This window comes from Mytilus galloprovincialis, chromosome 6 (assembly GCF_965363235.1).
Source record: "Mytilus galloprovincialis chromosome 6, xbMytGall1.hap1.1, whole genome shotgun sequence".
NCBI lineage: Eukaryota > Metazoa > Mollusca > Bivalvia > Mytilida > Mytilidae > Mytilus > Mytilus galloprovincialis.
Genome location: NC_134843.1, coordinates 52,849,813 through 52,875,892, shown reverse-complemented (window position 1 = coordinate 52,875,892; position 26,080 = coordinate 52,849,813). Strand labels below are relative to the sequence as shown.

At 31.8% G+C, this 26,080-nt stretch overlaps 1 protein-coding gene and 1 long non-coding RNA gene across 2 annotated transcripts in view; both read right to left on the bottom strand.

The window, feature by feature from the left end:
• LOC143079864 (acidic phospholipase A2 PLA-2-like) overlaps window positions 1-26,080 on the bottom strand; it is a 168,098-nt gene that overhangs the window by 17,320 nt on the left and 124,698 nt on the right. The gene's annotated exons all lie outside the window — the stretch shown is intronic.
• Window positions 9,849-12,097, bottom strand: LOC143078185 (uncharacterized). The gene is made up of 2 exons (XR_012979094.1): window positions 11,542-12,097; window positions 9,849-10,446 (listed from the first exon to the last, which is right to left on the bottom strand). It is a non-coding gene; the product is annotated as an uncharacterized LOC143078185 (long non-coding RNA).

Sequence of the window (26,080 nt, the reverse complement as noted above, 5' to 3'; positions counted from 1 at the left end):
TAATTTCTGTGCCATTTGGTCTGTTGTGGAGAGTTGTCTCATCGGCAATCATACCACATCTTGTTCTTTTCATATTAGCTTATTTAGTATTCAGATAATACCTTATCTATATTTAAGTGAAAATAAAAGAAAATTTTGAGAGCACAATGAAACAGTAACCTGTCAAAAAAAAAAGACATCACGGTATTTATTGTGTTTTATATGGGATAATTAAAGATAAAGACTTTTTTATTTTTATTTTACTGCTATAAATAACTGTTTCACTGCGATCCTGCTTGTTTATTTTATACTTAGTCTATTGGTTGATTCGAAACAATGGGACTTTATAGAGACACCTTACTGTGTGATATGTTTTCAGTTAAAAATTCTACAAAGAGATATATTTGCCATGACCCCCAAAGGATGACTAGGGCATAGGAAATTTGTCCATTGGTCTTTCTCTGACCGGCAATAAAAACCCTCACCAAAGAGGGGCGTCCGTTTGGATTTTCGGGATGTACAAATACGCAGCAACTTCCGGTAAGAGTGGGGACATACAACCCGATGTCTTGTGGAAAGAGAGTGCCATGCTCTCTTCACGGTAAGTCCTCTGCAATCAAATCTTTGAGGGGTCCGTATGTGGCCTGTTGCAAGGCTTAGTTTCTGTCCTATCCAATATACCATCATTGTAGTCGTGGTAGTCCAAATTTTCCCCGACCTTCATGCCGGTCGGCCTATTTGGCAGGATCTACCTATTGTATTCAATATTAATTTGTTCTCGTCGTGAATATGCTTGCAATATTTGCCACTGGACTTCAGAATCCAACAATCAATCAATGATATGTCTTGCAAAAGTGTAAAAAAAAAATATAATTTTGATACTAGCAAGATAATTAAATGTTGTAAAGGAAATAAATAAATTATTATGCCCAATCTACGTTTAGATAAATTGAAGAGTAGAGGATGTTCAAAAAATCACCGTCATACACAAGTTGTTTTCTGTTTACCGTCGTATTTCCACGCATCACGTATAATGATATTTTTTTTTAATTTATTGCCCGTTGATAAATATCTTCTCCTTCATCTAAAATCCTTACTTTAAATTTAGAAATAAAATTAAATGGAAAATGTATCCACATAGTATCATTACGATCCTTAGGCCACACCAATTTGATTCCTTGTTCGACGGACCCGCCCGCACCTATTTTTTTCAAAACAGAATTTTTTTATTTTTTTTTATATTCCCGCTTCCCGCATCCGGAAATGTAATCATGTCCATTTCCCGCACCGTTTTTTTTTTTGTAAACATTATAAAAAGATATCAACATTTGTTTTTAAAATCACAGTCTAACCTGTATATAACGATTTTAAACATAAAAGCACCCCAGCACACTTTGTAAATATCTGTGAGAATATTTGTTTCAGCATGAAACCTACTTATCCAAAGCGGGAGTGCTCCGATCAAGGATTTGTATCTCCGATATAAATCTATATCAGCGGAAATACCGGAGTAAAGAACAAAAAATTGGTTACTTTCCCCCTTACTTATATTCCCTATCAAAACATGTCGTTGTTAGAATAAAGTACAAAGAACTTCTGAAGGATTTGCCTTCAACTGCAATTATATTGTATGCTGGCGAAACAAAACTATCCATAGCCTCTGCATGTTTATGCACCTGTCCTGATTGATTGAGGGGCCTGTCGTTCGGCAGTTATCGTTTGGTAATGTTGTTCATTGGTATAATTTTTCCCGTTTGGATGTACATGATATATAAATTAGATCGTTGGTTTTCCTGTTCGAATTGTGTACGCTAATAATTTTGGGTCCTTTATAGCCTGCTGTTTGGTCTGTATCAAAGCCCTGTGTAAAAGGTCGTACTTTGGCCTGTGTTTGTTATTTATATCAGGTTGAGAACAACCCTCCCTCAGACAACATGGACAATGGGTCATTTTACTGATGTAGAAAAGAAAATAGAAATACCAAGGATTTGTATAGTTCTTCTATACAAAACCTTTGAAAACATAGAATTTTGTACCCAAAAAGAGGAGAGTTACATCATATTTTAAACAACTTTTTCTAAAAGAGTGGTCCACTTATTTTGAATAATATTAAACTGCTAAAGTAAATGTGTTAACATGGTTAACAATGGTTAAAGTCCAGGAATATTACAAAATTCTTGGACATGTTTTGACCATTTAATACCAGATAGATATATAGTTCTTTGAGAAATTATGAGCCCTTTTGTACAAACAAATATATTATAACTTATATTGATCCCTCATAAAACATGTAAAAAGGATATTTATAACATTAAGGGGTTCTCCCCAAACTGATTATGAATTGGATGGAGAATTGTCTCATTGTCAGTCACACATACATGTCATACATAGACCAGATTTAATTATTTCTTGGTGAACAGGGAAAAAATACTTCAGAAATTAAAGAAATGTCAAAGTACAAGTGATAAATCAAGCTTTAATATTGTCAAAACCTTCTATTTTATGTTTACAAAAAAAAATTATAATCGCTCGCCTTTACTTTTCAAGCTTCGCCTCAAAAATTTGTAAATTAAATATTTTTTTATTTAAATTTTCAAATCGCTCGCTCGACCCAAATTTTGAAGTCCAAAAATCCGTAGAACAAGAAATTAAATTGGTGTGGCCTTATATGCCAGTTGTATTTTAAAAGACAATCGATCTACTAGCTATTGAGCATCATTCAATGTACTTTTATGCATTTTATCAACTTAAAGATATTGTCTGATCGGTTGTCAGGCGGAATTTTTCGAAAGTTCAAAAATATTTAAAAATATTCTAATGAAATATTTCATGGAAGGGCAAACTAAACATTTTCAGAGGTTGAAGACTAATTACCCTAGATAACACACACACAAAATAAAGTTTTTGTTAAGTTATGCATTTTTAAGATCCACCAGAAAAGTTTGTCGTTAAGTACAAATGTACTTTCATAGTAAAAAAAAAATGTTATTCGAACACACCTACTCTATTGTTATGACTCATTAGAAATGTATTTCACTTGACCCATACATTACATCTGTTAGTACTGTAGATTCTTAAATGTTTTTGTATCAACCTTCAGCCTTAATGTATAAATATAAATGAATCTGAATCGAGATGATGTATCAAATATTTTTCTTTTATACATTTTTAGACAGAATAGTCAACTAAAACACACCTGAACCTATAAAGGAGTACTCGACTTTCTCTTTTTGATGAAATTATTGCCTATTTTGGGGATTTTTCCCCAAAAAACTGTGACCGTGGGCAGAGATGCAAATTGATGCTTTAAAGGATAAATCTATTATCTTTGTTTGGAATTTTTTCGGCGGAATTTATTTTTGCGCACAAAAAAAGATCCACGTGGCTTTGATCCTACCATAATCGACTGTAACGTTTTGTAAAAATTTGTCAAAATTTAAAATTTTACAAATATCTCGAAGCTCAATTCAATAACTTAAGTAAATCACTGGCATATATAAGATGCATGAAATCCTAAATTAGGCACATTCGTTAAACTTTTAACGCCCATATGAACAGATGTAAACAATTCAAATTTACTAACTTCTCCTTTTTCACCTTCTCTAACAAAGAGTTCCATTTCTTTTGTTTACTTTCAACAGGGATTCCGCCTGTTTGGGTTCACGTTTTGCTACAGATTTGAGGCAAATTTAGAGCTTGAAATTGTACAGACACCTGTTGATTGTTTACTTTAAGATTTAATTTTCTATTGTGGGACTGCTGTCTCATTAGTTTACATGGGGCAGCCCCGATATTCCGACACCCCATTAGTCCGACAGCCCATTGGTCCGACACCCCAGTAGTTCGACACAGAATAATTGAACAGTAGCTATTATCTTCTTATATTAGAAAGCCTGGTGACTGTTTATTTAATATCAGAATTGTGTTTAGAATCGACTGGACCAAGTTATCAGGGTAGGTTGGTAGATATGTATTTGTTAAAATATTGAGAAATATTCATAAAATGATCGAGACGATGTCCTCGTTGTCTTCTGTGACTAAAAAACGAGTACTATTAAAATTTTAACTACAGTACACATTTTGTCAAACTAGAATATAATTTGTGAAGTTTTTTCAAAATACTTGCATGCATTTTCGTAACTGTGTATCTCTCCCAAAGCAGAAAATTAAAAAAAGTTAAGGCTAGCTCTAATGCCTTCCAAATAGAACTCTGTAAAGTTCTCCGTATATTGAATAAGGCATCTGTTTGACTATACGAGTGCTTGATATACGAGCTGGTTAATATTAATGATGAAAACAACAATTAAACTAGGTACATTTTAATCAAATTAATAATTTTATTCATTTTCTAGACATCTAACAAATGGGGAGATTAGACGGTCATGGAGTTTTGTATGAACTCCGTGTGTTGCTGTGCAATAAACCACTTCTGATCCTATCGGACCAACCTCTATTTGTTTTTCTAGTGATTCTATATGTCATAGGAACATGTCGGTTTGCACTGTTTCTAGAGCTAGAGCAGTAAGTTTAGAAAAAAATAAACCATATGAAGCAAAGCCTAACTCTTTTGTAATTAGGGCACTAAGGCACATTCAAAGAAATTTTATTTTGATATGCACAATGAATATGAAAGCAATTTAAGAAAAGTTAGCTAGTAACCTAATACAATATATATAGGGTCAGTAAATTTCATATGGAATGAGAGCGAATGTCACTATTACACTGTGTAACGAATTTATCTTACCGACTATATCTTAACATGTGGTATATATTTAAACTAGTTGCCTATCAAAGTGATCAAGCCTTAAATACGGTTAGTATTAAGAACATCCTTCCGTTGGTCTATACAAAAACAAATGCCAACAATAACAACTTGTTAGCTTTAAATGTGTTTTATGAATTTATTTCAATCGTTAATCGTCAATTTCTTCATCTGTTAAAACCTTTCAGATTTTTCCTCAGCACGGTGTTTTTTTTTTATGCTGGGACGTAACACCACTACCAATGCAACCGTGTATTGAAATAAGGCCCGCCGAAAAACCCCATACGAAATATACACGGTCTCCACGTGGTTGCTTTTTAACCAATCATATTCCTAGAAATGTATAGGAGGTAAGATAAAAGGCTATACATCCACCGACACTTGTATCTGCAAGAAATTACATAATGCATATACTAGGTAATTGTTTTGCATGAACCCCCGGAGGGCCCCTGAGGGGTTCACGCTTATGTATTGGTTAGTTTTGGAAGTGTCTATGGGCCATTCGATATCCTCGACATCAAGATTCTCGTAACATCTTGTAACCACTTGACATTGTATATTTCAACAGTCAAAGTGGAAAGTAAAACAATAAAGACTAGGTTGCAGTTAACCTATTTGCCTTTTGAGAAAACATATGTGTTTTTAATCATGTGAATGTTTATTAAATATCAAATATAATGATAACGCAATTATATAATTCATGCTTTGAGACGGTCCCTGTACACGTTGTGTGTGAAGTACTTAATACAGCTGTTGTACATTGTGACCAAAAACCTTGAAATAGTTTATTGATATATAATATCCCAGAATAAACTGATTATTTCTGAACGTTTATCATTTGATATTTTGTATTTCAATCATAGTATGGGAAAATGTCGGAAAGCATGAAGAAAATTAAGAAAACGATATTACTGTTAAAAATATTTATCTTAGGTCGGAAACCCAGTGGTCGGAAAGCAGAAACTTTAAGATAATCAAACAAAATGATTTTTCTGTCAATAATATCTAACTTCATTAGTAGATACTACCAGACCAAGTGAATATTCATTATTAAGTTTAAACTGAGACTGAATTTATTGTTAATGACGTTAATAGAATATAAATAAAATTGTCATATATATATACGTGCATTATGTCTCACAGGTTTGAACATTCATTACATTTATTTTTCATGGAAATTATATGCAACGAATGAGCACCAATAAGCAGGGATGCGTACCCAAAGTTAGCTGAATATCTAAATTTTAAACGGTCGTGAATAAAAAAAATCTTGCATGGTTTCAATTCACAAGGATTTTAAATCATTGAAAAAGCGTAATTAATATTTTACAAGAATCATAACAAAATTTAATTACTATCATAATGTAATTTATTTTATACTGTTTTAGTATGGATTTATAAGATTCTGCTTATTTTTTGTATATCAATATATTCACATAGTGGAATGTTAGACTTTAAAGGAAGATTGATTTGATAAATAAAATGTCCATCCGTAGATACTTGACGTTCGTGTTTATTGATATTAAATTATATGTTTTCGGAAAAAAGTCACTAACAGGAATGTATGTTAATTATAAAATTTCAATTCTTTTTTTATGCCCCACCTACGATAGTAGAGGGGCATTATGTTTTCTGGTCTGTGGCTCCGTTCGTCCGTCCGTCTGTGCGTCCGTTCAGGTTAAAGTTTTTGGTCAAGGTAGTTTTCGATGAAGCTGAAGTCCAATCAACTTGAAACTTAGTACACTTGTTGCTTATGATATGATCTTTTTAATTTTAAAGCCAAATTAGACTTTTGACCCCAAGTTCACGGTCCACTGAACATTGAAAATGAAAGTGGGAGTTTCAGGTTAAAGTTTTTGGTCAAGGTAGTTTTTGATGAAGCTGAAGTCTAATCAACTTGAAACTTAGTATTAATTGGAGAAAATCTCAAAAGAGACATAGAAAGAGTCAAAATAAAACACCTAGTTCTGTAAATAAAAGTAGAAATAATGAAGCAAGTTGGTTGTTTAAAAAAGGGTTTAAACTAGGTTGTTTGAATATTCAACATTTACAACCAAAAATTGAAGAAATAAAATTTCTATTAAAATATGAACAATTATTTGATATATTTGGTATGGTAGAAACATTTTTAAATGATGAAATTGGTACCGAAACATTACAAATTGAAGGTTACAAAATAGAAAGAAAAGATAGAAACGCTATTAATTATGGCGGAGGTATGATTGCGTACATACGAAATAGTGTATGTCATCAAAGAAGAATCGATTTAGAAATAAGAAGTATTGAATCTTTATGGATTGAAATTAAATTTCCAAACACAAACTCTATTTTAATAGGCATTTTTTTATCGTCCACCGAGTTCACTTCAATCTTGGATTGATTCAGCTGAAAACGAAATAGATAAAGCGTCTGCAGAAAATAAAGAAATTATACTCTTAGGAGATTTTAATATAAACTTTTCACATATAAATCATACAGTTGTCGGAAATCAAAACTGGAAGGACTGTATTAATTTGTATGGTTTACAACAAATTGTACATAAACCGACACGAGTAACAGATAAATGTGCAACTACCATAGACCATATATATACGACCGATGTAGACCATATTATAGAAGTAAAGGTGCCTAGTTATGCTGTCAGTGATCATTATCCTTTTTGCGTAACAAGAAAACTTAACCCCAAAATAACAAAAATGGAGCATTTGTCCATAGAATATAGATCATTCAAACAATTTGATAAAAATAAATTTATTGAAAATTTAACAAATACTCCTTTTTGTCTCATTGAATCGATTGGAGATGTTGATGAAGCAGCTAATTATTGGTATAATTTATTTCTGAGCACCCTAGACAAACATGCTCCTAAGAAAATTAAAAGGGTGAAAAATACCCAACAACCAGAGTGGTGGACTTCTGATATAAATAGCGCTAGACACCAAAGAGATTATTTTCTAAGAATTGGTGATATATATAATTATAAAATTTGGCGTAATTAGGTTACATTTTTAGTAGAACAGGCAAAGAAAAAATATTTCCAAAATGCTATTTCAAATTGTAAAGATAGTAAAACTATTTGGAAGTATGTCAAAAGTCTAAATCCTAAAAAAGTACATAATAATATCACGCATTTAGAATATAAAAATAGTGTAATTCAAAATGATGTTGATATAGCAAATACATTTAATGTGCATTTCACAAATATTGCTGAAAGTATAGTTGATGACAAATTATGTAATAATGATGATGGTGCCAGATTTGATGCACTCAATAAATTTGTAAAATCAAAGTTACAAACGGGTAGTGAAAAATTCATTATACCAGAAATGAGTATTTTAGATGTAAACATGTATTTAAAAAAAACTTGACAAGTCTAAAGCAACTGGTTTAGATGATGTCGGACCAAATATTTTAAGTATGTGCAGCGATGTCATTGCACCAGCCTTGACATTTAATCTAAGCATCAAAAGTGGTAGATTTCCAAGTATTTTTAAAACTGCAAGAGTTTGCCCAATTTTTAAAAGTGGCGATGCCTGTAATCCTGATAATTATAGACCAATTATAGCAGTTTTGCCTTGTCTCTCAAAAATCATAAAACGACATATAGCTAATAGTTTGTATATATTTTTAAATAGTAATGACCTTCTTAATACTACACAGTCAGGTTTCAGACCTAAATATTCGTGTACTACTGCACTTTCTAAATTAGTAGATGAATGGTTGGCAAATATAGATAATGGAGAGATAAACGGAGTTATATTTTTAGATTTAAAGAAAGCTTTTGATCTGGTTAATTATATAATTTTATTGAAAAAACTTGAATATTATAATGTTTCAAATTGTACACTAGACTGGTTTAAGTCATACTTGTTTGAACGAAGCCAACAAGTTAATGTCAATAACGTCATGTCTAATACTAAATGCATAAAAACTGGGGTACCACAAGGTTCTATCCTGGGCCCTCTGTTATTTATTTTATATACCAATGATTAACCACTTAATATAGAACATTCATCAAAAGATTTATATGCAGATGATTCTACATTACATTGTAAAGGTAATAATTTACTTCAGATAACTTCTAACCTTCAAAATGATATTCATGTAATTGAAAACTGGTGTTCGCAAAATTGTATGAAATTAAATGCCAAAAAGTGTAAATCAATGATTGTTGGTTCAAAACAGACTTTGTTCAACTGGAAACAGATATCAATATTTCAAATGAACACATAGAAAATGTAGATTGTGAAAAACTTCTTGGTTTATATATTGACAAAAACCTAAATTGGAATCAGCAGATAGATAAAATATCATGTACTATATCAAACAGAATCAATTTATTACAAAAGATAAGAAAATATTTACCTATGCATATACGTATTATCTATTTTAATGCTTATATTCTGCCATTATTTGATTATTGTTGCAATATATGGGGAAGCTGTTGTGAAAGTGGAATAAATAAACTTAATAAGTTTTTTAAGAAATCTGCTAGGGTTATAGTAGAAGCTGACATAATGACATCATCCAGTTTATTGTTTAATAAACACTGGACACTTTAAATTTGCAAAACACTCATTTGCAAATCCGCCGCCGCCTCAAATAAGAGCTACAGTGTCATGTATATAACCAAAATGTGCGGAATTACATGGGATTCAATAATTTCATTTGTTTTATACTGTTACCATTATATTTATTTTGCTATTTGATTTATAAAAACATGGGATTTTCAATATCCCATGGGACAGGGCAAAATCCCATGGGATTTACCATTATCCCATGGGATTTTGGTTAAATCCCATGGAATAATTGTAGTCCCATGGGATAATTGTTGTCCCATGGGACAAAAAAAATCCCATGGGATTATTATTATCCCATGGGATTTTTAATATCCCATGGGACAAAATAAAATCCTATGGGATTCAAATTATAAATATATAGATATAAATATACAGTAATGTGTATGTTACAATGTATTCTATTTGGTAGTAAATTGTTATAAGATGAATCTTTTTAATTGAATATCTTTTTTCTTTGGAAATGTTAATACAACATATTGTTCTATAACTGTTCAAAACTTAACTTTTAAACAATAAAGTAGATAATGTAAGTATCAATATATGTTTATTTATGAATTATAGAATACTTTGAAACACTATTATTTACCATTTGAAATCAATGAAAAACTCTAATATAAGGCTGAACATACTAGTACTGTAAATTCAGAAATTATTGCGTGCATTTATTATTGGATTTTTGTCATTTAAGACTAAAATGAGATTTTAATTTTTTACGATTTTGAGATCAGTTTAATTCATATAAAATATTTCTAAATGGGAGTTTAAATTATTGCTTTTACAACTGTGTTGCAATTTTTGCAAATATAAACCCTCACAATAATTCTTGAATTTACAGTAGCTATTTAACATGTTTAAGTAAATCTATTTTTTTCACAATATCTCTCCACACAAAACATTAATAGTTTCTTATCATCCAGCATTGTGTGATTTTATAGTCCACTTTTTGGTCATTCAGCACAGAACATTGATATTATTGTGGTTACAATATCTTCTGGTATTTAAAAGATCTTCAAATCATTGACTGAGTGATGAAAATAATAGCTGATCCAACTTTTGTCTTTGAATTTATTCTGGTCTTGTTTCCATGTTTTCTCCATTTATTCTAGGTGATGAATTTCAATCCTTCTGAAAAAGAACCAATAAAATCTGAAGTATTATATAAAATTTTTTGCATACATGTAGCAATAATATGATTTTTAATAAAAATAGCTATGCGGTATGGATTTTACTGATTGTTAAAGGTTGTCCAGTGTCAGCAGTTGCTAACCTCTTACATCCTTTGGTCTCTGATGGAGAGTTGTCAAATTAGCAATATACCACATCTTCCTATTCTAATACTACCGGTATATAACAATCAATTAATTTATTCTTCTTTAAAATATTTGGGTATTTTCCCAAGTTATATATCATATATATATAAAGATCAATGTTAAAACTTTAGGCAATTATAATAACATATTCCATTATTCACTAGAATTTTCAATATATTATACAAAATGCAGACAACAGAAACAATATATCTTTAAGCTTTTGAAGTTCTGACAGAGTTCAATTTGTGTTTAATTTCAATGTAAAAATACCTTGAAATCTTCAGACATATTGGAAATTATAACATTGATACAAAAAAATATATTGTTTTATACTTATTTTTGTGTTGTTGGCTTGCTGTTTCATTTTAAAGTTATACATACATCAATAATCTTCTTCTTTATTAAAAGTAAATATGGGATATTATTTTTATAATCTGAAAACATTATATTTCTATCGAATAACTTATTACCAAGTTCACAAACACCAACATGTTTGTTAGATACTAGTTTTAAGACATGTATAAATGTTCCAGACCATATAAGTATTTGTATCGTACGTTTACGGTCCGAAACATATAAGTATACTCTTACAGTCCGACCATATGCATACAATCAGACCATTTGAGTATACCCGGTACGGCCGGTACTTGTACTGTCTAATACCAGAGCTCAACCAAACATGTATTTTTATTTCTACTGCAATTAAACTTTTTGTATTAATCTATTAAAGATTCCAGTTATGTTGATCTGTAATGTATATTTGTTTCTAATAAACTTGACCAACTTCTTAAAATTGGGCAGACTGTACCCGTAGTCTTAATACTCATATGTTCTGGAACATAAACATGATTAACAAGCATTCGACAGGATGTCATGCTAAAATCCCTTAATATTAGTACTAAAAACTTACCAAAAACAAGATGTTTTACATTTATTCTTCAGAAGCAGGAAAATTGAAGTTTTTTTTTCTTTCTCTGCTGTTCATGGTATAAACTTTAAATTCATTCATGCAAAATATGAAAATCTGCAAAAGTAGGACCTTGAACCTCAGCTTATCCACATTTTGACTTTTGAGCTGCATATTTTTTTTTTCTTTTCATCTTGTTGACAATCTACATGATCTAAACATAAAAAAATGATAAAAACATAATTCTAGATTAACTTTGTGTTTTTATTTTTGTTGATACAAACAATTTTTCCCAGCTTAAAAAGAAAACATCATCACAAAAAAGGAGGTCATACTAACCTCCGAAATATTTAAACAAATCAAAATTATTACTTGATTAAGATCTTGTCATAAATTAATAGCATTGATACTCTTATTTTTGAAGACCATATATGTCTTTTGCATACTTATATTCCTTTGTATGCATATTTAGATTAATTCCGAGGACTTAAATGTTAAATTAGCATGATTAATTTTACAGTTTCTCAGCTCTATGTGTACAATATGAGAGTATCTTGCAATACTGTATATTCTGATATTCAGAACATATTGTGAGGTTTTTATTAATGCAAATGAGAGCTGTATATTATTCTCATTTCTGAGACATATTTATGTCAGAGCTGAAGACCAGTGCCAAAATTTCCTCACTGCATTGAAGACCCATAGGTGACCTTCGGCTGTTGTTTGCTCTTTGGTTGTGTTGTTGTCTCTTTGACAAATTTCCAGTTTCTACTTCCCATTTTATAACATGTATGCAGATTTTTCGTAAATTACAATAATCAATCACGCAATTCTGTCCATTATTTATTTGTTATTGAAAATAAGCAAAAATAAATGCACACAAAATTTAACATTGTTAATAAAGGCTTTTTTTTTTTAATTCAAAACAGTTGCCTCCAGGATTTAGGAGGGGTGGTTCCAACTATATGTTCCCATTTAAATGCATTGTCCAAAAAAAAGGGGGGGTTCCAAGTTGAACTTCCAATCCCTAGAATCCTCCCCCTGTGATCCGGAATTTTTTTCACTTAACCACTGGGGATCTCAACCATTCAAAAGTTTTTCAAACATGTGAGGGTGGGGGTGACCCCCCATGGACTCTCCCTATATTTCATTTGATCTGTTTAATTGTTCAATACAAGAATATATATGGTTTAGGGGTGGGGATCTTGACAGTTTACAAGATAATAGCACATTCTCAAATTGAACGGGATGGGTGACCCCCAGGGACTTCCTTTTAATTTTAATTGATTTGTTTTATCATCCCATTTAAGAATATATATGGTTTAGGGGTGGGGATCTGGACCGTTTAAAAGATAATAGCACATTCTCAAATTGAACGGGGATGGGTGACCCCAAGGGACTAACCTTTAATTTTAATTGATTTGTTTTATAGTCCCATTCAAGAATATATATGGTTTAGGGGTGGGGATCTAAACCGTTTAAAAGATAATAGCACATTCTCAAATTGAACGGGGTGGGGTGACCCCCAGGGACTTCCCTTTAATTTTAATTGACTCGTTTTATTGTCCCATTCAAGAATATATATGGTTTAGGGGTAGGGATCTAAACCGTTTAAAAGATAATAGCACATTCTCAAATTGAATGGGGTGGGGTGACCCCCAGGGACTTCCCTTTAATTTTAATTGACTCGTTTTATTGTCCCATTCAAGAATATATATGGTTTAGGGGTTGGGATCTAAACCGTTTACGAGATAATAGCATATTCTCAAATTGAAGGGGGTGAGGATTACCCCCAAGGGACTCACCCTCCCTTCTTTCTTCCCCCAAAAATACCTGATCACCACCCCCCCCCCCCTTTTCCTCATTTCAATCACCCTGATATGATCTGATATAAATTTTAATAGTTTTATCACTTACAATAGGAATTGGTTTAAATTCCCCAATTAATTCTAGTCGGTCAAATATATGAATAAATTGATTTAACTTTTACAGTATACCATTAATATCAACATATTTCATTTTTCATGAAGAAGGACAAAAGTTTTCTATGGGTAGAAATTGATAGTTGGGAAGCTTTCAAATTCATAGCATGCCGGTGGCTGTGTTCAAAGTGCTCGTTGTTTGCGGACTAACGAGTTAGGCCTGTGAAGGATAATAATGTGCGTGCATTAATTTTCTATACCTTCTTAATTAATATTTTCGTATACTGACGGCAAGTGTTGTAATGTATCAGTGTCTTATTTGAGACGTGACCAACGTGCTATTTACATGTGCGATCGAAAATGCAGGGGAAGGAAACTTGTCAATTGTGTTTATTTTTAATCCAAAATAAAATAGGCCGCCGTAAAACTAACCTTGGGTAATTTAAATTCCTCAAATTGATGACAGAGGCTTCTTTTTTTTAAGCTATATTTTTAATGACTTACACGTTTTACCATTATTCTTTTTCTTTCACTATTCTTTGTTCCTTTTTTTCTTTGCCCGTTATTCTCTATTCTGTTAATTCACATCCACCAAACCCTCTTATGTGGACTTTCGGTGGTTTATCTTTTTAGTTCTGTGATAAGTCAATATTTCATGCAGGTTCGTGAAATAATGGTTTTATGCATATCAGCCAAGATTGTGCGTGGATTTTTAATAAACAATTCAACACCACACGTTATGTGAATTTGATTAAAATCGATGAACATGAATTTGACAGCTAGTAGTGACCCTTTTACAGTTAAAATTCAATTAACAAATTCTGACCTACTGGCATTCAACACAAATTACCTACTTGCTGTATATTGATAAATGTGATTGTATGTCAATACCTCAACATCGTGAATACGCTATGTGAGGTGTTGGTTATGTGTGCTACGGGTCACTGGTGGCGCCCTCAAAACAGAAAAAAATATTCAAGTAAAAAAGTGTGGAATTTTGTTGTTGAAAATTTAAGTTGTAAGTTCCTGAAAAATGTACTTAATTCCGTTCAACTGCTAACATGTTATACGAAAATAGGATAAAAAAAGCAATGGGTATAAAAAAAAAGGAAAAAAAAAGGAAAAAGGAAAAGAAAGTCGTTGAATGAATTATTTTACAATTGTTTAAATATATGCGAGAATGTTTTAGGCAAATTGTCTTTATTTACAGATAAATGTAATTTAAGTTCAGGAAATGATTTATTCTTCTGGCGGCTTCAAATATTTTTTTATCAATAACTTATACACAAGGAGACATTTTTGACTTTTGACAGCACGGACCGCAATTAATTAGCAAACACAAATTAAGACACAAAATCGTTTACAAATAAATTTTATAGATTCAGATTCATTCAATAGTTTATTATAGAAGGAAAAGGGGGCGGGGGTTGGGGTTGGGGAAAGGGGGGGGGGGGTAATACGCTCACATACTTCTAAAAAGATTTGCATATGAAAGCTGTCTAAAGATAATTTTAAATTATTTCAGGAGTTTTGAAAAAAGAATATATATATACAGTTTAATTTTCGACGTCTATACTGTTCCAAAAAGGTTATTCTTTTTAAAGATTTGGTACTTCAGTTTCGACTCAAAATTATTTTTTGAATTGTTAGATGGCAAACTATTTAGGATAAGATTGTATCTGTTCTTTAAGTTATTATGGTGATATTGGCCGGTACGTCTAAACACCACCTAGGCCGCCTTGGTGCACTAAGCTCCAGGAAGTGCACTAAGCCCATGATGGACCAGTCAAATAAGCACTAAGGTCATTCAGTACGATACAGATTTGAATAAAGAGCATATATTTAAATTTTGGTGTAAATATATTCAGAAATAAAAGAGTTATTAACATTTTATATGACACGCGCCGATTTTTTGTAATGTGTCCAGTTGTCACATTGTTGATTGAATCCAATGAAACTTGACGAACTTGTAAATACTGCACTAAGGATATGAAGCAAAGGTTAAATATGCACCTATATAATCATTAATTAAGATAAATCATTATTTAAAAAAAAAATATGTTAAAAGTTGGTTCGATGATTTAAAGAAATTTAAAAGTTATTAACATTTTTAACGTGACACGCGTTCTACTTGTGTAATGTCTGAACACCTTGTTAATTGATCCAATCAATTCTGATGGATTATCTTTTAACTAGTAAATTATATTCTTTGTTCTTAATTAGTAATGATAAAAGGGCTGTTGATCTTTTCTTTGATGCTTTGTTGGAAAAAAAATATTTGGAAAAAGTGTTTATTTGCGCTTTTGGAAATAAAAGATTTGCGGAAATAAAATAGTAAAAACAATAGAAATTGGCTTTTACTCAAAGCGGAGTATATTGTTGTCTATATCTTTCTTTTTATTCTTTCCCATTTACTGTTTCAATATTTACACGAATAGGCACAAATCATAATACAGACTTACTTCAAATATATAAGAGTTAAAATGTGGCGTCCTTGGGTTCAATGCAACCCATTTTCAACAAGTATGACAGACCGCTTGAAATTCTGCAAGAGGTAATTATTATTAAATTTATATTTCATATAAATAGATAGTTCGTGTATGATTGCAAATGAGACAAATATCCACCACTGTCCAGAGATCATAGTGGAACGGCGAATATAAAAGCAAATAAAGGTCGCGCAATACAAACCTGAAAAGATGAGAAATTTAAACGCATACCGTTTAGTCAACTTAATTTTTCAGATTTAGCCAAAAAGTTTAAATCAAAATCAAATAGTAGAAGAATTTTTTTTTATATGCTGTTATGTTTTTACAGAACTGAAATAATTTAGGTTATGTAGTTATATGGTTTTACAGAACGGAAATGTGTCGTACAAAACCAAGATATTAAATCTTTGATGTGTATCTATATAGACAAATCATGACTTATATTTGCTTGTGACTCTTTATTATATTTATTTATTGATAATGTCATCCTTACTTACTTACTTACATATGTTTATAAACTATATATTTTATATCTGCATGTTGATAGTTCTCAAAATGAAATATTAATAAATGAATTCATGATAATAGTCGTTTATTGTGCACTTTCGAATTACAACGAACAAAATAACGTGTTAAAAAATACACACACAAAAAAAGAAAGAAATACAAAGTTTTGTTTTAAAGTCATGATTTTAGTCATGATGACAAATTTATCTTTCTGATGTCACATGACTGTATACAACCCTTTTTAGCAAAATCTTTATATTTTATGTTTAACCGCAGAAAATATTGTGTATAACGGAATGTTTTTTTCTTTAAATGTGATGTAAAAGTTTTATTTATTCATTTGTAAATGAATGTTAGAATAAGTTTTAAAGCAAAAGTGTCTCATAAGTCAGTCATGGCTGGATACCGATATTTTAACTTCGATTTAAATTCTTATTTGTATTTTTATACTTATATTATTATGTATGATATTGTTCAGTATTGGTATGTGACACTATAAGAAAATATTCTGTCTGTCTGTCTGTCTGTCTTTGTACGACTTTGCCCCCCGCAGAGCTATAGAAAAACAGTACATTAACGGGTGTTACACGGACTCTTTTTAGACGATACACGGACTCTTTTTACTTGTTACACGGACACTTTTTATGAATAGAATCACTCGTGCATGATCAGTGAGTTCATGGGCACTTTAACTTTCAATTAGATTTGAACTTTTTGGTTCACCGACTTATTTCCTGTCTTTTTATTGAACAAAATATTTACGTTAGCATCAATATCTTTTTTCAAACATTTCCAGTTAAATAATATTCACATCAGTACACTTTAACTTCAATAGTGGGGGGGGGGGGTATGGTTTTCTCCTAAAATAGCTATTTTGATCCCAAATTTTATGAGAAAAAAATTATTATGGTCAAGCAGATGACAAATTAATGTTTTGAATGATTCCTGATTTTTCAAATACCGTTAATAGTGCTCATTGGCGGATCCAAAGGGGGTGGGGGGGGGGGGGGGGGTGTTGGAACCCCACTTTTTTGTTGGCCGATCAATGCATTTGAATGGGGACATATAGTTGGAACCTCCCTTTTAAAAATGACTGGATCCGCCCCTGGTGCTAATTTAAACAAAAACATTTTGGTGATGGCGTTGAAAAGTAAATAGTTAATATACTAAAAAAAGAACATACCGCCCCCTTTATGAAGCAAAATATTCGGTCAATAAATGTTTTCTTCAATATATGGACATGAATAGTATTTTGGACAATGCTGAAAGTAAAGAAAGGATGATACTGACGTGAACATTTCAATAAAAATAAGACAGGAAATAAGTAAATAAAAATCAAATCTAATATCAAAAGATAAAATCCCTATCAACTCACCAATGCACGATTGATCCTATAAACAAAAAGTGTTCATGTAATACACGTCCAAATAAGAAGCAAATCTAGAAGAAAATCATTCAACTTATGTCATCAATTTTGGGCGGTAAGCTGCGATTGGATCATATAGTAACACGTGTTTAATCCCGATCAACACTTGGAGATCTAGAGACGAGCATGAATTAAAAAAAAAATCAAAGTATATTACTGAATATATATAATATTAAGACAAAATCCATTTTTTTCATAAATATTTCATTCACTAATGAAGTAGGAAATTCATTCTTTTGATAACTTTATATTGTTATCGAATTTATATCAGTGGCGGATCCATGTCTAAATCCAGAACAAAACAGGGGGGGGGGGGGTCCAACTTTATGTCCCCATTTAAATGCATTAATCTTTAAAAAAAGGGTTGTTCCAACCCCCGGGACCCCCACCACTGCATATTAAATTCATGTATTTGGCAACAAACGCGCGATTTTTACGATTTTTTTTAAGGGGGAATGGGGAGATTGAATGGCTCATCCTGCATTTTTCATCAAAAATAAAGATCACAGCCTGTGTATTTTAAAATGAATTAGCATCCCCCCGTCCACCTCCCTCTTTCCGTTGTATTCATAAAAATCAAACGTTATCTTACTTACCACTAAAATATTCCTTAATATATTACTTTTTTACGAAGTTGCATTTTAAAAAGACTTAAATGTGTACAACATTTATCTTTTACTTGAAATGGTTCTTTTTTTTTTTTATCAAATTATTAGATTCCTGATTTTTTTCGTGAAAAAAAATCTCGGTTGAAGGGAAATGAAAAAAAAAATGTGTTTATACTATAACTTACATTTACTGCTTTATGGCTATCCAAGTTTCTCAAATGTTAAGTCTTGCTTAAAGTATTATTACTTGAAACGTCGTACAAGTCAGATAAAAAACAAAAGTAACAAAAGAAACAGGCCGGTTACAACCAGCCGAATAGTTTTTCTACACTTGTAGTCAGGTCAAGGTCCTCGGCTATCGCCTCGGACCTTGACCTGACTACTCGTGCAGAAAAACTATCCGGCAACGGTTGTTACCGGCCTGTTTCTTTGTTACCTTTGTATTTTATCTAATACTTAAATCCTACAAAAACAAAAATACACGCAATAACACGACAAACAAAAAGGTGTAATTATATATAAGCCGTGTATACGTATAATTGTTGTTTCTTTATTTCTTGATGGATCAGTGATTTTATTACCTGGTTAATTACTGGCACGTGCCGTACGACAAAACCTTTGATGGCAGAAAAAAATCAAATAACGACTTAACTACAATTTTTAATGACTAAAAAATTCAGATACATTATCTTCATGAAAAACTACGTCCGATGGTATGTTTTTTTTTCATTCATAGCACCACCCCATCATGGGCTTAGTGCACTTCCTGGAGCTTAGTGCACCAAGGCGGCCTAGGTGGTGTTTAGACGAGATTCATTATATTATAGCAAGGGCTTGTACAAATCCTTGATTAACGAATTTCAGCAATATAAATAGACGAAAGTAGACAAACAATTATTAAGATCTCCAAGCGGGCCAAATTGTACATCGAAAAAGATCTATATTTCTAAACGTTTTTAAATGATATAACTTGAATAAAAAATTTCCCAACTATGTGAAGATTTTTTATGTTTCTAAACGTCTTCAATTATTACATACCAAAGAAAAATTTATTTAGCATATTCATATAATTTTATATTTTTTTCCAAGTAAACTTTTTTTTGTAAAGTTTACTTCCATGTGTTTATAACCATCAACAGAGACACATTCTCTGCCATCACCAATCAGTCCTAATCATTAAAGATCAATTGACAAAATTCAAATGATGATTGGTATTGAATATGGTCATCGGTCATCCGTGACGTATTCTAAAATCCCAAAATAACGGCGCATGTCGATAGATAGATAGATAGTTTATTAATTATCGTCTCGCCATTTAAATTTCACCAAGGGGTTGAAGCAATGAAGGACTTTATAAAACCAAGGATGTGTATAGTTACTATACAAATCCTTGATAAAACTATGTACATGTACTTATTAATATTTCTATAACAAATTACAAAAACGTTTAGTGTAAAATCATCGATTTATAAATGTCTCTTTTTGCCTAAAATATATTTGCAGGTTTTGGCATTTTTGTAAATAACATTAATGTTTTGGCATCCCAATGCAAAACACAGGTGACAGCCGATTCAAACTTAAATAACTTCTTTAAAGTTGGTTTTATTTTATCAGAGACATATAATACATGTAATATATGTCTCAATACATGTATTTATGTCTCAAATTTTATCAAAACAAAAATTACAAGATTATGAAATAAGTTATGAATCGAATGAATACCCTCAACACTAAAATACATGTCTTAAGTGACTTTTAATGTCTTGCGTGCACCGAGGAGATCCTTAACGGTTTTTAGACGCACCATTATTATATATGCATATATTCAGGGGCGTAGCTAGAAAGAAACGATGTGGAAGCAAGGACCGCCGAGCGGAGCGAGGCGAAAAATTTTTGGGACCCTATTATGCAGAATTTTTTTTTCTTTCTGTTTTCGGTCATAGGACGGTCAAAAGAGGAGCTATATGTAGATAATTTATGAATGTAAAACTATTAATAAATCTTCTGAATATAGTAATACATAAACAACACATATTTGTGATAAATTTACTCAAAATTGTCCAAAATCTGCTCTTCGGGTCTGGGCAGAAACAAACTTCTCTATTGTCAACATTCACACTGAAATCCCGATGAATATGTAGTAATGCTATGTAAATGTCGTTGTTCATTGTTGATCGTACATTTGTTTTCAATTACATACGTAGTACCGTGACTGATAGATCTCAGGGCCATCATGGCATGGTAGCACTCGCGAGATGTTATAAACCAGCGTACTTGTTCGGCATCGAGCGAACTCCAAATTGAATTCAAAATTACATGCCAGAGGTCAGTTTCGTATGTCTCAGACAATATTGAGATTTGTTCGTTTGTGATATTTCCTACAACACGATGAAGCAGATACAGCGCAAAGAAGCGATTTTCTGATAACTTGACGCGACTCCACTCTCCAGTTCCCTTATCATATGGTCTATGAACGCAAAAAATAATTAGACTTTCCAATACTGTTTTGGCGTGGTTGCAGCACGGTTGGAGGGTGATTGGCTCCGGTAGTCTGTCAACCACATCGCCTCGGCATATTTTCAACGATATCGAAGGGATCTGATAATTCTAATGTCGATTGGTACATCTCATTCCAAACTGCAAACTGATGAACTGTACACTGTAAAATGTGCCCCAAAACTACATATCTTAGACTGAGTATTACAACTTCAAATCTTGTAAAAGATACAAGTTACCTTCCGATATTGTCATAATCTCAAAAAAAAAATAATTTTGAAACCAAATGTCGTTATTTAATGATATTTCATCAATTAAAAAAATGACAACATAGGTGTTTCTTTTAGCATTCAATATTATAAAAAAAATTATTTTGCCATTTCTTTTTTGCATGCCGAATCAATGTGCACGCAACTGCGGAGCTACGATCTTTCTCTGCATGAACAGCTTCATCAACACTTGTATCTAGGTTGTCAAACTAATATCCAGGATAGACGGAAAAGACACCAACACTAACAGCCTCCAAACGTTAAATAAATATCATAATCATGATAATACATGCATCACGCTGTCTGATTCCGATTGACCAACTCATCTCTCTTCTGTTTTTTTTTTTTTTTTTTTTTTTTTTGTGAAAACGACGTGGATGCACGTGCTGTCGTGCCTCCGGGTAGCTACGCCCCTGATATTTGAAGCATTTTGTACATAATATAGGTATTTATACGTGTGTATCTGACAAAATGACTTCCCAATTAGCAGAGGCGGATTTAGGTTTTTTTTCCAGCCCCCCCCCCCCCCTACACTAATCTTGGAAAATGGGAGATTATATAGGGAATCACTGAAGCATGACTGGCAGGGACCCCCTCTTAGGCAGTCACTGGGTCCCCACTTATGAAAATTTCTGGATCAACCACTGCTTAGTTCTAGTTATCTAAGGTCCTAGTGTGAAATATAACCAATAGGAATTGGTCTTTTTAAACACTTCTACATAGGCCTACATGTCTACGTTTTGTCAAGGGTTGATTCATTACCGACCGTGCAAGGGCTGTATTCGTTAAAAAACTTCCATTTGTTGGTTCATGCAATATTGAAATTATGTTTACTCAATGCGCAGTTACTAGTTACTGAAGTTGATATTTGCTACTTTTCTTCTTTATTTCATATAATTGATTTTTTTTATTAATTTCTTCGAAAAATTTGTGGTGTTTAAATAGGGAATAGACACAGATACCTAAGCACATTTAACAAAAGAAATTGTGTGTAATGCCATCAATCTGTATTACACGTAGACAGGATGTTCTCTAGAAAACTTTACGTTATACACACCGGAGAGTACACGCACTGTCGTATTAATGGAAAATTACTGTATGTTATAATTACCTGTAATCAGCTTTGCAACAAATCAGTTGACTGACCATGTCATTACAGTTCAAACAGATTTTCCTCAAATCAAAATGGAATATATATATATATTCATTTTTATATCTTTAAAATTTAAAAATTTAAAAAGTACACTTTGACAAAATTATGAAATATAACGAATTGAACAATTTAAAATAGTATTTTAACAAAGTTTAAGATATATAATTTTACAACGATCCTAAAAATATCCAAACAAACGATAAATCTAACGATATGAACCTACGCAGTTTTATATTATAAGAGGGTGGTAAAGGGGGGTGCTTGCACGAAAAAAACGTATAATAAGACATAATTTCACGTTGAACGTGAAATAATTTCTATAATGAACGTTGCACGAAAAATAAATACTTTAATTTGAACCTTTTGTGACTGAGTCACTGCTTTCTTGTATATATATTAACTCTTTTGTTTTACTAGATATTCACGATTTAGTATACACATTTATGATATAATTGGTTTACGAATTTTAAAAAAGTATTTCTTGACGATCCCTGCCTAGTGTTTGAATTTTATTTGAAAAATAACGGAGCAGGCAAAATAAGACTTTGAAAATCACGATGCACGTACAATTAAATAAGCAGAACACGTTGAACGAGGCACCTGTCTTGCACGACTGAACGTCAAAAAAACACGTTGAACGTGAAATAAAAAACGACGATCACGTTGCACGAAAATAACCCTTTACCACCCTCTTATAAGACTGACCATGGAAGTAATATTACTTCCATGGACTATGGAAGTAATATTACTTCCATGGACTGACACACACCATGCAGTTTGCTAACTCAGTGTGCTGAGCCAGGGTGCTGGGTGAGGTGCTGGAACTTGATATACATGTATCATTAAGTTACAGTTCTGTTAAGATTTGACTGCCTTTTTACAGGGAATTTCTATTCTTACTGTTAACAGTTAGTATATACTGTTCCTGGCTTAGAATGATTCTCGGCTCAGCAACTGGTGCGTAATTAGCATTTTATTCAAATATCTTGTAGCAGTAAAAAACACAAATTAATGTATTTTTCAAATAGCTTTATTCAGCTTAATAATTTTAGCGAAAAACAGCGAACATGGGGAAATAAAATGTTTTTAGTAGCCTTATTATTAAATCTCAAGGCGAGTGTGATCAAATAAAGAGGTTCTCCTTAATACTTGGAAAATCTTATCTGATTCAGGATCAATTCATCGGTTACACTCCCCTATCACCAGTGATTCTTTGTTTTCAGCTGACATTCTGAAAAAGGTGTGTAAGTGTTTACTCGCAATTTGCATGCTTAATAACAGATATCGACTCGTTACCCGGACTACTGCAAAAAACAATTATTTAGTTAACTGATTTAGATGGAAGGTAAACGGACAGAAAGTCGCAGGACAAAAAGTCACAGGACATAAAGTCACAAATTTGATAGGACAAACAGTCACAGGCCAAAAAGTCACAAACAAATTGTTGACAATTGGTTTGAATATATATGAAAAAGATCTTGAAATATTTTCTTTTTATTACATACATTCATTTTTAATTTAAGGAAATTGCTCATAAAGCTTGATAAACATGATAAATGGAAATGTATTAGATTTTAATCTTGCAAAGGATATATTTATGGGGCCATATTTTAATATTGGCAAATTGAAGCCATTTATAAACAGTAGGCTATTTATCAAATATGTAAAACTACTGTATTTACTACTAAACTTATGATAAATTAGAGAGTTACGTTCAGTGGCAAATATTTCATTCGTAGTTTGACGATACCATATAAATATGATATGAATATAAATCATGCATCCTATTTTATTTCACTTTAAATTTACTAGTTAATACCTATACCACAAGTTTTTAGAGGAAAATAAATGTGGTTACTGAATGATAATTGGATAACGGATTTTGAAAATGAGAGAAATCCTATGAAATGTGTTGAGCATTTTAACAGATGCGTTTAAAAAATTAAGATATATAACATTGAATTATATAATTCTTTTCATAATTGAAATAAAAGCGTGTAGATTTTTTTTACTGTTTATCTTTTGTTTATACTTTCTTCCCACCATTTAGCTTTGCGAGATGTACATAGATATGCAGCCACGTTCAGTCACAATGAGGCGTAGTTCCAAAGTCTCATGTAGAATGTCACGTTCGAGAACGTTAAAATCCTTGCAACATTTATAGGAGCCTTAAGTTCTTTCCTTATCCATTAACCGCTAGTTTTTCAGCGACAGTCCAAATTTCCCATGCATCCTTTCAAAATCGACTCCTTCAACGTGGTGCGCCCGTAGCATTTATTATAATCTTGTTCTTGTCTTGCACAAACATGAAGAACTTTCAACTGATTAAAGATAAATACGTTTAGCTGTATATTTGCGACAATGATTCGCGGCAGACAAACTTATTAAGATTTGTTTGATTTTGCGATGAAAAGTAAATACCAAGGTGAACAATCTAAATCGCGTTTTTAAAATGATCAACATCTAAATGAAAATTCACAAACGTGTAAGTATATATAGCTATTTTTCATTCATGCAGACCTTTTGCCAAATATGAGAGCATATAGGACATACGTAAATGTAGATTTAAATCTGTATTTATGCAACAAATGTTTATTCAAATGATAAACTTTAAATATGACACTTTAGAACCTAGTGCCAATGGAAAAACATGTAATACGATATCTTCTTCCTTGTTGCTAGATAATATCAAAGTCTAATTTAAATGGAAATATATTTAACGTGACGGTACCCAAATTGCACCTATTTTGACAGTTTTTTCACCTACGTTTTTTTATGATCAAGAAATAAATGTCCATACTGTGTTTATTTTGTAGACCTGTCCTTCTTTATTGTATAGGTACACCAATTTAATTTTGAATCCATATTGAGTCATAAAAAAATGGGTTTGAATCAACCTCCAAACTATCCATGATTCTGTAATGAGGAGTACCCAAATTGCATCCATGCTTAAATTCACATTGTCAAAAGTCTAATAACCGAGCTTTTGTTTAATTTTTTCAAATATTTTGAACAATTGGATATAAGTCAATGCTTACTCTTCATATTTTACGAAATGGATACATATAATATATTGTATTTGCTAATTTTAAAAAGATGACGTTTTGATGACGTCGCATGGTGACGTTTTCGTACATTTTGCTTTTTCAGTAAACAGTCCATCTGTTGATAAATACTGTGAACGTTTTGTGTATATCTAAATATGTTTACCTATGTTGAAAGACGTACATAGTATCAAATCATAAAAATACAAATTGTTTAGTCTCTAGGAAATCTTTGAATACTAGAGATTGCTATTTTTTCTAAATAGGTGCAATTTGGGTACTCGGTGCAATTTGGGTACCCTTACGTTACAGATAATATAGATGTCATAGGACAACTTTTGTGACAGATATTTGACATACATATTGGACACGAGGGGTAATACAACAATTGATTTTCAGAATCAATGGAACAGCTTACTTCACAGACAAAAAACTCTTTTTTTTGTACAATACTACTACATAAAAAATGAAAATGGAAATGGGGAATGTGTCAAAGAGACAACAACCCGACCATAGAGCAGACAACAGCCGAAGGCCACCAGTGGGTAAATGTTTAGTCTGCATATGTAAAAATTTGGATCAGGAATTGTCAAATTATAGAGTTCATAATCATATTTCGAATTATTAA